Genomic DNA, 15,414 nt, shown 5'->3' with positions numbered 1-15,414 from the left:
AGAAAACAACTAAGAAAAGGCTGGACAGGGCACTTTCGGTGGCACCTTCGGCGGCCGAACCCTCCCTTAGAGACGAAACTCGAGCACTTTCGGCGGCACCTTCGGCGGTCGAAAGTCCCTCTCCAGAGACGAAAGTCAGGCACTTTCGGCGGCTGAATCCTTCCTTTGGCGGCCGAAAGTCTGCTTTCAAGCCAAAACTCAACTTTCAGGGGCAAGGTTAAGCGGCCAATCCATTCATCCAAAGGCAGGTTCGGCGGCCGAACCTGAGTTCTTCCCAGAAGGGCAGAACTCAGCTTCACATGCATTCAAGCCTCCCAAACCTTCCAAACACCCCAAAAACAAGCACCCAACTTTACCAAAACTTGCATAAACCTTTAACCATGCACAAAGGAGCTTAACAACTTGATTAAACTCCAAAAACCAACATTAAAGCATACATAGATAGTTTATGACCCACATAGGCTAAAACCATCAACCAACCCAAATCCTCACATACTCTCTCCCCATCATGCATACTCACTCCCACATGCATAGACTAGCTTAAACTTCCAACATACCATCACATAAACATACAATGGGCATAAAACCCACATAAATCCTAACATGCATATCTACCCATACTCAACCATTAAAACCTTCATAAAACTTCAAAAGACACTAGGAAAGCAAAGATCTACACTTACCTCTTGAAGATCGAGGGTTGCGTGATCTCTAACTCGGAGGTATGGAGAATTCAAGCTCCAAAAGCTCCAAGCTCCCAAAACTTCGCTCTAAGCTTTAAAACTCTTCAAAATAGCCATAAAACTCATGAAAACAGGAAGGAGATGAAGAAAAACATGAAAATGACCAAGGGAGGACAAAAACTCACCTGAGCTCGAGAAAAGGGGAGAAAACTCGCCCATTTCCGATCTAAGGCCCCTTTATAGGTGGCCTGGTCGAAAACCTTCGGCAGCCTAACGTGCCCCCTAAACTCATGCATGTTCGGCGGCCGAACTTGAGGTTCGGCGGCCGAACCTTGGCTCGTTCAAACAAGACTTTCGGAGGCCAAAGGCGCTCCCGAAGCCTTTCCATGTTCGGCGGCCGAACTTCACTTTCGGCGGCCGAACCTGGCAAATGCCGCCTTGGTCTTTTCTTTTTAAAACTCAATTCTTTTCCCTTTAAAACCATGAAATTGGTAAAAACCTTTTAGAAAACACATTTTACCCTTCTAGAAGCCCCTGGCATCTTCAGAATTCCAGATTCCAACGGAGCTTCCGCCGGAAGGTAGGGATTCCGATGCCGGAATCTAACCGGGTATTACACTAACTCTAAGATACATCGGACCCTTTGAAATCCTGCAAAGGATTGGGAATGTATCCCACAAGTAGATTTGCCTACTACAATGGAGGAAATCCATCCGGTTTTCCATGTTTCCATGATATGTGAGTTCGTGTCGGATCCGAGTGAGGTTCTTAAAGAACCAGAGGTGAGGATCTCAGAGGACCTCACCTATGTTGAGCAGCTAGTACGGATCGCAGACACACAAGTCAGAAAGTAGAGGAACAAGGAAATCTCAATGGTGAAAGTCCCTTGGAATCACCTCAGTATGAGAAGTGCGCCTGGGAGACCGGGAGTTCATACTCCAGTAGTACCGTGTTTCTTTTAAGGCTAGAGTTTATGTGTTGTGTTTATGTTTATGTTATGTGTATGCTTGTGCTAGTTGAGGAACATTCGGGGACGAAAGTTCTTAAGGGGGGGAGAATGTAATACCGAGCTAGACCCGGCATCGGAATTTCCAACTTTTCGACGGAATCTCCATTGGAATCCGAAAATCTCAAGTGTCGGAGCCTTCTAGAAGGGTAAAATAAAGTTTTTCTAAAATGTTTTTAAGTGTTTTAAGGTTTTGAATGAGAAAGAAATTGAGTTTTGAAAGAAAAGACAAAGGAGGGAAGAACCCAGGTTCGACCGCCGAACATGGGGCTGGTTAGGGAGCACGTTAGGCTTCCGAAAGTGGCTTCCTTTCGCTACCGCCGAACCCGAAGTTTGGCTGCCGAACGTGGTGGAGTTGCGGGAGCAGCTTTGGCCGCCGAAGGAAGATTGGCCAGCCACCTATAAAAGGCTCCTTGTCCGGAAAATGGGCGAGTTTTCTCTCTCTTTTCGGGCATAGGTGAGTTCATGCTCTCCTTTGGTTGTTTTTATGCTTTTTCTTCAAATCTCTCAAGTTTTCATGAGTTTGATCTTTGTTTTGAAGAGTTTTAAGCTTGGATCAAGGTTTTAGAGCTCTTTTCCTCCACATCTCTAAGTTTGGGTCACACCCATCCTCGATCTTCAAGAGGTCAGTGTAGATCCTTATCTTTTACAATTTTTTAAGTAAGTTTTGTGAAGGGTTAAGGGCTAGGAATGCATGTTTAAGCTAGATGTAAAAATGTTAGGGTTTTGATACCCTTTATGATAAAAGTATGTTAATGTGTTTAATGTAATGTTTTGTTGGGGGTTGGGGTATAGGATAGTTTGAGACCCCTATATGCTTATATACATGTTTATGCATGCTTATGGGTGTTGTGTTTGAGTTTGGAAAGTTTGGGAGGCATTTATGCATAGAAGGCTGAGTTCTGCCATTTCTGGAAGAACTCAGGTTCGGCAGCCGAAGTCATGTTCGGTCGCCGAACCTGCCTGTGGTGGCATGTTTTGGTTGCCGAACCCTACCCCCGAAAGTTGGACTTTTGGCTCTGGAGGGGAGTTTCGGCCGTCGAAGGTACCGCCGAACATGCATGAGTTTCGGATCTGGAAGTTTCGGATCTGGAAGGAACCTTCGGCCGTCGAAGGTGCATGACTTTCGACTCTGGAGGGACTTTCAGCCGTCGAACCTGCCGCCGAAAGTGCCCTGTTCAACCTTCCTTTGCATGTTTTCTATGATTGTTTAATGATGTTTTAGGGGGTTTTTGGGGAGATATTTAGAGTCTTGTTAGAGTATGTTTGGTCCCTCATTTGAGTCCACCTGTGTAGGATCGGACCTAAGGAACCGAGGTGTTCAGCAGTGAGTTAGCTGCTCCAGAGTTAGTAAAGCGTCAGCTTGAGGTGAGTAGAACATAACTCTTTTTATATTAAATAAATCAAATGTTTTAAGCATGGTCATGCATCATGAATACCATGTTATGTAATAGGTTGTTCGCATTAGAATTCACGAATATGTTGCATTGTATAATTTGATGATGATGATGTGGATGGATATTGGATGATCCTCTAGCCCTCAATATGATACCACATGACAGGAGATGATATGATATGATACGATATGATATGATATGAGATGGAAAGACCATGTGTGGCCTAATCGCCCCTAGCACAGTTGGACATGTTATGTTATGTTAAGAGGAAGTCCTGAGGAGCTCCGTTGAGGGCCGGGCATTTATTGGATATGTAGAGGGTTATTGGTAACAATACCATCTTAAGGTGATTTACTTGTGTTGTGATGCATTTCATGATGGCATATTTTTATAAACTGTTTTACTGTTCTGCTCACTGGGCTTTATAGCTCACCCCATTTTCTTAACCCTGAGGTTTGCAGGGACAAAGATAGTTCAGGAGGTCAGCAGGTTGTGGCTATTGTTATGTTTATGTAGTAGAATAGTAGTGGACATGATATAATGTAAAGATGTGTAATAAAATGTAAAATGATATAATGTAATATAATGGATAGAGTTGTGCTTGGCCCGAGTGTTTGGTTAATCCCTTCGTCACATAATCTTTATGTAATGTTTTTTTTTTTATATTGAGAGATGATGAACCAAGCTTGATGTATGGTATGTTGACCCAACTGGAGCATTTGATGAGGGCTCCAGTAAGGGGTTTTTATGTTTACAGGTATTGTGCATGCACAGAGTAAGCTTGGTAAATGAAAGAAAAGTTTAAAGTTTTTATATATGTGTATGATCATGTATGGGATTAATAGGTATACAGGATGTATGTTAGGCTTGCTACAGGTCCCGGCGACCTTAAGTCGATTTGGATCCTAGCGCCGGTAGCGGTCCGATTTCCGGGTCGTTACAATATTAGCCAACTATATGGGATACAGGACTTCCTTTATCAATTCTACACTTACAAGTTTATCAACCTCTTCTTTGATTACCTGCTGCCTCTCTGGTGCAAAGTTTCTTTTCTTTTGTTGGACTGGTTTGAAGTCTTATCAATGGATAACTTATAGGTGATGAGAGCCGGTTCCACACCTGTTACATCTTTTACAGACCAAGCGAAAGTGGTTACTCGGCTCTTCAACAACTCTATTAAATGAGCCTTCATTTCCCCGATTAATGCAGTGCGAAATCACACCTTTTACTCTTTACCTACTTGGACCTCTTCTATCGGGTCCACGGGTTCTGGCTTTATGTGAGATTCCGTCTTCTCCAGCAAGTCGATGGGTATGGTAGCTTTCTCGAAACTTTTTACAGGGAGTCTGTAATCTTTTTTTGCTAACCTCGAACCACTACTATTCCCTCTAGAGTTGGAAGCTTAAGACACATAGCATCCATGTTAATAACGATGCTATGGTAGTTCAGGACTGGACGGTCGAGTGTCACATTATATGCAAATGGGACGTCTATCACCGTAAACTCAAATACAACTCTCACCTATACTTTTCGCCCCCTAGTACTAGGAAAAGGTTGATGGTATCCAGCACTGCTACAGTCTTATCTCCTAATTCTACTAAAGGATAGGAGACTCTAACAAGGCTGTTTTTATCTAAGCCTAACTTGTTAAAAACATTTAGGATGAGAAGGTTAATGGAACTACCTGTATCCACCAATACCCTCCTTACCTCATACTGGTTTAAGAGGATCTTAACAACCAGCGGGTCGTTTTGGAAGAATCCGATCACTTTGTCAGTAGGGCCGAACCTTACCTCTTGCCTAGTCCATGGTTCTTGATGGATAGATAGGACATCCTCTGCTACTCGTTTATTTTTTCCTTTACCTTTGTCAGGTCCTCCGATGATGACATGTATAATTTCGGCCATTTCTAGCAACAAGAAAGAAAAGTTTCTTCTTTAGAGAGAAAAAGGGGACAAGAGCCCGTGTGAACCCAAATGAATAGAGAGAATCTAATGAATTTTTCGGTAATGGAACCAAATAATATTGCAGAAATTAGATTGATAGCGTGGCTAGAATGGGACCATGCTGCGATTGGCCAGAACTTCCAAGGAAGACAATGTGTAGTGGCAGTGAATGCGCACGGCAACCACTCCGACGCTCTAGTATACTGAAAAAGAGAGTGAAAGTAATGAAAAAGATTGATAGCGTGGATGCCCACGGCAACCATTCCGACGCTCAAGTTAGTATACTAAAAAAGAGAGTGAAAGTAATGAATGGTTTAGAACTTTAGTATAAGAGATTAGCTACCTTTGGTATCTGTTGTTCTTCTATCTTTATACTGTAAGAGATAGAGATGAATATGCTATCTTTCTGATACATTGGCAGTAATGTAGGTGTCTGCTCACTACAGGGCATCACCACTCACTACAGGGCATCACCAGCCTTTAAGTGGAAATTTTGCGATAATAGGCATAACTTGAGGATACACTGGACCATGCCTGATAATGGTAACTTTGTGCCAAGACTCATCCTATCCTAGGGAAGACAAGTCTTATTGATGAATCGATTGTTAAAGTGTCCGAGCCTTGTCGAATTCCTACCATATGGCCTTGTCCTGTGGTGATAGCTCATGACTTCTTTGGGCGATCAATATGTAACATCAGGTAGGATTTTAATATTTCCTAAACAATTTAGGATTAGGACTCCTATCTAAATACAAATTTTTATATTAGAAAGAAAACCAATTTGTGTAAAATTTAAATTTACTCAAAATTTGAGTTGGACTAGAAAATATTTTCTAGTCATAAAAAAAATTGAGACCAAATATTTGTAAGAAATAAATTAAATTATTTTCTTGAAAATATTATACTCAAATAAAATTTAAAATTTGTGAGACATGTTTACTAAATAAATAAAATAGTAAAAAGTCTCGAGGGATATTTGTAAGAATAAGAAAAAAGTAATTTTTAATTAAATTAATTTCACCGGATAATTCCATTTGAATATAATTATAAATTTTTTTATTTAGAATAAGTATTTTTTTCACTAGTATTTTTATTTATATATATATATATATATTATTAACTAAATTATTAAAAAAAATATAAGAGTCGATGAATTAAAAATAAGAAATAATTATGATATAAATTGACTAATTAAAAATTTATGACATAAATTGATCAATTAAAAATTGTTATGTCACGCAATTAAAAGGTACAAGCCAATCAACAACCAATATTGATAATCGTTCACAACCAATTATAACATCATTCCAAATTCTCTATAAATAAATAGAGAAGTCTTTCTCCTTTTAAGGGCCAAAGAAAAATAAGTCTCAAGACTAAGCTCAACAAAATTTTAACTAAACTATTAAACCTAAGAGTTCTTATTCTTTAACTCGAAATTTTATTCGTTAATTCAATAACAAGTTAATCATTAAAGGATTAAGTTTATTTATTTTAAGAAATTCATGGTGGGAGATTGAATTCTTCTTTTATTTATTAAATTACTATTTATTTATATTTTTAATTTTTAATTTCAAACACAAAATTTATATGTATACATCTTGCTTATAAATAATAAAAAAAAAACTCTTTACCTATTGAAATTAAGTACTTTATTCATTCCTGGACGCTCGTGAGAGTAGTTCTACTTGGGGGTGAGCATTCAGTCGGTTCGGTTCAAAACCGAATCGAACTGAATAAACCAAAAACTGAAATTTTAGTGTTTATGAAAATCAAACCGAATCGATTTTGGTCAGAAATCGAATCGAACTGAACCGGTCTTATTCGATTCGATTTGGTTCGGTTTGATCGGTTTCGATTTTAATAATTTTTTTATTTTTTACATTTTATTTTTAATATTTTAAAATTTAATTAAAATATTTTAATCTTAATATGATTTAATTTCTCTATATTATTGAAAAAATATATTATTATCACTAATCGGTTCGATTCGATTTTTTCTGATCAAAATCGAATCGAACTGAAATAACCGAAATTTTTGAAATTAAAAACCGAACCGAACCGAAATGTATAAAAAACCGAACCAAATTTTTAAATCGGTTCGGTTCGATCAATTTTTTCGATTTGAACCAAATACTGCTCACCCCTAGTTCTACTCCTTTAGTCTTTTTTTTAACATGCACTATATAACATTTGCAAAGCCCAATAAGACCTGAAGAATACATGGATAAAAATACTGTAAACCCAACAAATCCACATAAATTAAAGCAAACCAAATTTAAACTCAAAAGAAAATCAAATAAAAATAAATCAAACTAAAAAAGCAAGACCAAACTGAAAACTAAAATCGATTTGAACCAACAGCAGCAAGATCGACAGAGTCGACAAAACATCGACACTGTCAACTCCATCGGCACCGACACAAATGTTAAGACATCACCGGAATCGAAAAGAGCATAGCGTCAACGACAAATAGAGACCCAAAACAATACAACACACAGACGAGCCAAGCAAAGAAACAAAATTGAAAAAAAATAAAACCAAAGAACCTTAGGCAACATAGAACACAATACAAAAAAAGAAAAAGGGACCCACGGTAAATAAACCCACGCAGCACCGATAGACCACCCAGAAGGATGACGTGGCAGAGCTCAACGAGAGCATTGGTCATCAGACGTAGCTATGCAATCTCGAGATATCGACATCATGCACGCAAGAAGATCCATCCCGAAAGCCAATCGGAGCACTCCTCATAGGTTGAGAACAACACCCTCACAATGAAATCCCACGACTTGCAAAACAAACAGACGACCAATAGCAAAAGAAAAATCGCAACATCTAATCTGACAAGGGGAAACCAGACGGATGACGGAGATCAAAATAGAATAAAGACAAAGAAAGCTTTCCCCCGCCCGAAGGCAGGGGAAGCAAACCAGATCGTGAAGAGGCGAACAAGTGGAGATGAAAGCACCAACAAAACTTGATGGAAGAAAACTCGATGAAAGCACCAACACTTACTTCAATGGAAACATATACGAAAATTACCCAATTATTCCTTATCTTATTACATGGTATCAGAGCCATTCCCGTAGAGATTTACTTTTTTTTATCTTTTCATTGAGTTTTAAATTCTTTTTGAGACTTAAGACTCCTATTCTTTTGGGTTACCCATCTAGCGTAATATTTGTCTCTCACTGCCCACCTAGGGAGATGCTAGAGTCGCCTTGTAGCCCCCTAGTCAGATCTGTAGTTCGTTTGCCATTTGGGTGTTTAGTTTGAGGCGTTTTTGATACTATTTACGTTGTGTATTGTTCACACCGGGTACTATTCACGTTGGGTACTATTCACTGGATTACTGTTTACTGGGTTAGATTTTGTTATCTTCCTTTAATTGTTTGAAGGTATAGGAGTATAGGGTTTTGGTTGAAATGGTTTTTGACAGTAAGACTCATATTATTAAAATTATCGCAACGTATTCAGTAGCAACTGAGACAGGTAAAATGTGTCTTATTTCCTCTTCATATAAATGGGTCATTGATTCTGGTGCCACGGATCACATGACAGGTAATCCTTATATTTTTACTAGCTTTCAATCTCATAAAGCACCTTCTCCTGTTATTATAGCTGATGGGTCAACCTATAATGTTGAGCGTTCTAGGACTGTTAAACCTACTCTTTTTATTACCCTATCATCTGTGTTAAGTTTAACTAATCTTGCCTTTAATTTAATCTCTGTGAGTAAACTTACCAAAGACCTAAATTCTTGTGTTTTCTTTTTTTCTGATCATTGTCTCATTCAGAATCTTGTGACAAAGCAGATTATTGGTAAAGGACATGTATCTGGGGGTCTCTACATTTTGGATGCATGGGTGCCTCAGCCTATTGCCTGCTCCAGTGTCGTGTCTCCGTTTGAAGTACATTGTCGGTTGGGACACCCTTCTTTACCGGTTTTGAAGAAGCTAGGCCCTCAATTTCATGAGGTATCTTTACTTGAATGTGAGTCATGTCATTTTGCAAAACATCATTGAAACTCTTTAAGTCCTAGAGTCAATAAACAAACTGAGTCTGCTTTTGAATTAGTTTATTCAGATGTTTGGGGCCCATATCCGGTTAGATCTAAGACTGAATTCAGATATTTTATCACTTTTGTGGATGATTACTCTAGAATAACTTGGATTTATTTTATGAAGCATCGTTCAGAAGTATTTTCTCATTTTTCTGCCTTTTGTGCTGAAATCAAGAGTCAATTTAATGTCTCTGTACAAATTTTGCAGCGTGACTAATAGAGCATATTTTAGTCCACTTCATCATTATGTTCTTGATGTTTATTTGCATCTTTTTTACCTAATTTTGTGGTTTTAATCATGTTTTGCAGATAATAGGTGTAAAGAGACAATTTGGAGAAAATGCTCTTAAAACTGCCAAAAAGTGCCAAATATGAAAAGTGCCAAAAAAGGAAATGTAATACCCGGCTAGACTCCGGTATCGAAATTCCTACCATCCGGTGGAATGTCAGATGTCGGAAGCCTCTAGTAGGGTAGAAACATGTTTTCTTAAAATGTTTTAATGTATTTCATGATTTTAAATGAAAAGGAAATGAGTTTTTGAATGAAAACAACCTTGGAGGAAAACACAGGTTCGGCCGCCGAAACTCAAAGTTCGGCCGCCGAACATGCAGGCTTTTCGGGTGTGCCTTAGGCCCCCGAAGGCATAAGTGAGGGAAGTCCAGGTTCGGCCGCTGAACCTCAAGTTCGGCCGCCGAACATGGCATGCATGCGGAGGCACGTTCGGCCCCCGAACGTGGCCTGGCCAGCCACTATAAAAGGGTCCCTTAGCCGAAAACGGGCGAGCTTTTCCCCATTTTCGGCCAAGGTGAGCTCTCCGTCGTCCCTCACCGATCTTTGATGTTTTTCCTCTAGATCTTTCAAGTTTTTCATTTGTTTTAACTTTGTTTTGAAGATTTGAGCTTTTGAGCAAAGTTTTGGAACTTTGAGGTTCAAGAACTCAAATCTCTCCCAACTCCAAGTTTGGTCGCCTCTACTCTCGATCTTCAAGAGGTAAGAGTCGATCTCTAGCTTACATTATGTTTTAAACAAGTTTTATGCTAGTTCATGGGGTAGAAAATGCATGAGTAAGCTTATGTTGAGTTTAAGGGTTTTTGATGAGTTTTTGAGCAATGTGGTTTGTAATGTATGTTTGATGTGTTGTAGTTGGGGTTTAAGGCAGTTTGAGACCCCTAGGAGCTTGTATGTATGTTTTGGTTGAGCTATATGCATGATTGAAAGAAATGGGAGGCAAATGTGCATAAAGGAGACAAGTTTCTGCCCTTTGGCAGAAACCAGGTTCGGCAGCCGAAGGAACTTTCGGCCGCCGAACATGGCTGGGGAGGCAGGCCTTTCGGCTGCCGAAGTTGCCCCTGAAAAGAGACTTTCGTCTCTGTCTGGGACTTTCGGCCGCCGAAGGTGCCGCCGAACCTGCCCTGTTCAGCCTTCCTTTGCATGATTTTGCATGATTATTTTGAGATGTTTTAGGGGGTTTTTGGGGGATGTTTTTAGAGTTATGTTCTAGTTGTTTGGTCCCTCATTTGAGTCCACCTGTGTAGGTTCGGACCCGAGGAACCGAGGACCTCAGCAGTGAGTCAGCTGCTTCTGTCAGTGTCAGAGCTAGCCAGAGGTGAGTGGAATAACTCTTATGCTTTCAAATAAATAAATCAGTTTTGAGCATGTTCATGCATCACGGATGCCATGTGATATTTTAGGTTGTTTGCATTAGAAATCACGAATATGTTGCATTGCATAATATGTTGTTGATGTGGATGAATGTTGAATGATCCATTAGCCCTCAGATGTTATGACATGATGATATGGTATGGAAGTCCAGGTGTGGCCTGCACTACGCCCCTAGCACTATGTAAGAGAAAGACCGGACGTGGCCTGCACTACGCCCCCGGCACTATGGATTATGTATGTTATGTTATGTATAAGGGAAAGACCAGGTGTGGCCTGCACTACGCCCCTGGCATGATTGGAATATGTAGAGGGCTAAATGGTGACAAGTTCATCCTTGATATGATTAGTTGTGCTGTGATGCATTCCATGATAGCATGTGTTTTAAATGCTTTATGATTCTGCTCACTGGGCTCTAGTAGCTCACCCCTCTCCCTTAACCCCCAGGTTTGCAGGTACAGGGTAGACCAGGAGGTCGGCAAGAGTAACGAAGTCTTGTGCATGTAATAGCTAGAATGTGGACATGACAAATTGTATAATGATGTACAGATATGTAATGTAATAATATTGAGGTTTAGAAGTGTGCTTGACCATAGTACATTGTAATCCCTTTTTGCCACATGATCTTAATGTTTAATAATGTTGATGTTTAACCAACTCACTATATGTTATGCCACCCATCGGGGGCATTGATGAGGTCCCACAGAGGGATCAATGTTTATAGTTATGTTTATGTTCTGTACAGGTTGAGTTGGTGTATGAATTCATGATGAATAGAAAAGTTTTAATTTTTATGTATGTTTGTTGATCATGTATGGGATTATACAGGTTTACAGGTTTCATGTCAGGCTTGCTACGGATCCCGGCGGCCTTAAGCCGATCTGGATCCTAGCGCCGGTAGCGGTCCGGTTTTCGGGTCGTTACAGAATGGTATCAGAGCCCTAGGTTCATATGGTCGGACCTAGAGTGTCGGGCTCATAGATGTTATAGAAGGTCAAGCACAATAGGAATAGGAAAGATCATGTCCACTAGGATAGGATGTGGAGTCCTGTCTTGTATGATGATGTGAAATGCCATGATAATATGCATGTGCATTACTGTTATGCTGTGATATGTGATGTGGATGAGGGTTCATGTGTGCCCACATGAACCATATGATGCTAATGTTTGTGTGATGTGTACTGTTTTTCATAAAACAGGATGAGAGGAACTCGTCGATCAGCAAGATTGACTGGAGTACCACCTGAGGATGAGGGCACGAGCGCCCGTCCTCCAGCATTGCCTAGGGCAATGTCTAGTAGGTCTAGCAGAGAAAGAGCAGTAAGAGACCCTAGAAGGTCTTTGGATCTGGGTAGAAGCGGATCAGTAAGAGGAACAGTTCAGGGAGGAATGTCAGAGGACATGGGGGAGGATATGGACGTGGAGCAGAGGAGGGATGGCAGTTTGGGAGTTAGCATGTCAGAGGAGGGAATGGGAGAGTCCCAAGGAGGCACTCAGGCCTCGGGATTTGTTCAACCACCTTACTACCCACCCTTCTCACAAAACCCTGGGTATTCGATGGGAGGCACATCGGATTACCATAGCTTTAGCCCTTATCCCACACAGATGCCATACCCACCTTATTATCCACCATATTCACAATACCCAATGTATCCACCCCCACCTTATTATCCAAACCCTACCTCAGAAAATGTTGCACCACCTCCACCACCTACAGAACCAGCAGCCCCAGCTACTCAACCTCCTAGACCTAGCTCAGCCAGTGGGAGCAAGGTCAAGATGACCGACTACATGAAGTTGGGTGCTCCCCAGTATGAAAAAGGGGATGACCCGTTTGTGTATCTTGAGAGGGTCAAGGTGATCACAGATGAGATTGGGGCTGATGATAGTAGAGCCATTCAGATGGCTGGGTTCACGCTTAAGTGCAAGAAGGCACGAGAGTGGTTCAAGAATTATGTGAACCCCAGAGTAGACAGCATGTCTTGGGAAGAGTTTGCAAACGAGTTTGCAGGATGGGCTTTCCCAGATAGTTCAAGGGAGCTGAAGATGTTAGAGTTTGAGCAGTTGAGGCAGACTGATGAGATGGGTGTAGAGGAGTTCACAGACAGATTTTTGGGGTTGTTGCCATTTGCAGGGCAAAACCTTGACTCAGACCAGAAAAGGTCAAGGAGGTATATCATGAAACTCCACTCCAGATATTCCTCCTTGATCCAGTCAGCAGACAGGGAGAGCTTCCATGCCATAGTGGATATGGCCCGGAAAATGGAGGCCAGTGCCATCGTTCAGGGGTCAGTTAAACAGTCAGTGGCACAGCCTTCTGGTTCTAAGACCCCAGGCTCTTCTTCAATGAGTGTAGCAACTTCAGGTAGCAAGAAGTGGGATAGAGGTCCCAGGAAGTCTAAGAAGAACAAGTTCTGGAACAAGGTTAAGTCCAGTCTGGGACTAGGGAGTGGCTCAAGCTCTGGTGCGGATAATGCAGTCTGTGCAAGGTGTGGTAAGCCACACAGGGGAGTATGTCGGTTTGGGACGACAGCCTGTTACAGATGTGGTCAGGAGGGGCATATGTCTCGAGAGTGTCCGAGGGCAGCCCCGATGGCTCAGTCCCAGCAGACAGCTTCAGGTAGTGTAGCGCAGCCAGCAGCTCCAGCCGTGACTCAGGCCAGTGGCAGAGGCAGAGGGAGAGGGGCAGCCTCTTCTTCAGCGGGTTTCAGAGGTGAAGGTCCATCAGCTCCAGCACGGATCTTCACGATGACTCAGCAGGAGGCAGATGCATCTAACACCGTGGTGGCAGGTAACTTAGTCATTGGTTGTTCAGATGTGTATGCCTTGATGGACCCTGGTGCATCTCATTCTTTTATTGCTCCGAGAGCCGTCCAGAGGTTAGGGTTGATGATCTCTGAGTTAGAGTGTCCTCTCTGGGTCAGTGGACCCAAGTGTGATCCATCAGTGGCAGAGTCAGTCTGCCAGTGTAGTCCTGTGTTTGTAGAGGGAAGATGCTTGTCCGCCGACCTAGTGGTTCTAGATTTGACAGATTTTGACGTCATTCTAGGGATGGACTGGTTATCTACCCATGGTGCTACCTTGGACTGCAGGGACAAGGTAGTCAGGTTCAGAGGTCAGGATGGGTCAGAGGTAGTCTTCAGAGGAGACAGGAGGGGTACACCTAGAGGTCTGATATCAGCTCTTCAGGCTCGTAGGTCGCTTAGGAGGGGATGTCAGGGGTATTTGGCTCATGTGAGAGAGCTTAGCAGTCAGGTTAGAGAGCCCGCCTCGGTGCCAGTGGTTAGAGAGTTTTTAGATGTGTTCCCTAACGAGTTGCCAGGTTTGCCACCTGCTAGGGAGATAGAGTTCGAGATAGAATTGATGCCTGGAACCCGACCGATCTCTATCCCTCCCTACAGGATGGCTCCAGCGGAGTTGAAAGAATTGAAAGAACAGTTGCAAGAGCTGGTAGACAAGGGCTTCATCCAACCGAGTACCTCACCCTGGGGTGCTCCAGTCTTGTTTGTCAGAAAGAAGGATGGATCCCTTATACTTTGTATCGACTACAGGCAGTTGAACAAAGTCACTACCAAGAACAAGTACCCTTTGCCAAGGATCGACGATCTATTCGACCAGCTAGCAGGAGCGGGTTGTTTCTCCAAAATGGATTTGAGATCTGGGTATCATCAGTTGAAGATAAGGGAAGAGGATGTACCGAAGACAGATTTTAGGACCAGATATGGGCATTTTGAGTTCCTTGTAATGCCGTTCGGGTTAACCAACGCCCCTGCAGCATTCATAGATCTCATGAACAGAGTATTTAGTCAATACCTGGATCACTTTGTTATTGTCTTCATAGATGATATCTTAGTGTATTCCAGGAATGCAGAGGAGCATGCCCATCATCTGCGGTTGGTTTTGCAGACCTTGAGGGAACATGGCTTGTATGCCAAGTTCTCTAAGTGTGAGTTCTGGCTGAGGAGCATTTCGTTCTTGGGGCATGTAGTGTCAGAGAATGGGATAGAGGTGGACCCCAAGAAGACAGAAACTGTGGCTAACTGGCCTAGACCCATTTCAGTGACGGAGATCAGGAGTTTCTTGGGTTTGGCAGGTTACTACAGGAGGTTCGTTCAGGACTTTTCGAAAATAGCAGCTCCTCTGACCAGACTAACCAAGAAGAATCAGAAGTTTCTGTGGACCGACCAGTGCGAAGAGAGTTTTGAAGAGCTTAAGAAGAGGTTGACTTCAGCACCAGTTTTAGCTCTGCCATCTAGTGAGGTGGACTTTACAGTCTTTTGTGATGCGTCCCGTGTGGGACTGGGTTGTGTGCTGATGCAGAATGAGAGGGTGATTGCTTATGCTTCTAGGCAGCTAAAGAAGCATGAGTTGAATTACCCCACACATGACCTTGAGATGGCAGCAGTGATCTTTGCACTCAAGATGTGGAGGCATTACCTCTATGGGGTAAAATGTGAGATCTTCACAGATCATAAAAGCCTGCAGTACATCCTGAGTCAAAGAGACTTGAATTTGAGACAGAGGAGATGGGTAGAGCTGCTGAGTGACTATGATTGCAAGATTCAGTATCATCCGGGTAAGGCGAATGTCGTGGCAGACGCCCTAAGCCGGAAGTCACTAGGCAGTCTATCCCACATCACGTCAGAGAAGAGACCA

Source organism: Manihot esculenta, chromosome 1, assembly GCF_001659605.2.
Source record: "Manihot esculenta cultivar AM560-2 chromosome 1, M.esculenta_v8, whole genome shotgun sequence".
Lineage (NCBI taxonomy): Eukaryota > Viridiplantae > Streptophyta > Magnoliopsida > Malpighiales > Euphorbiaceae > Manihot > Manihot esculenta.
This window is presented reverse-complemented; position numbering follows the sequence as displayed.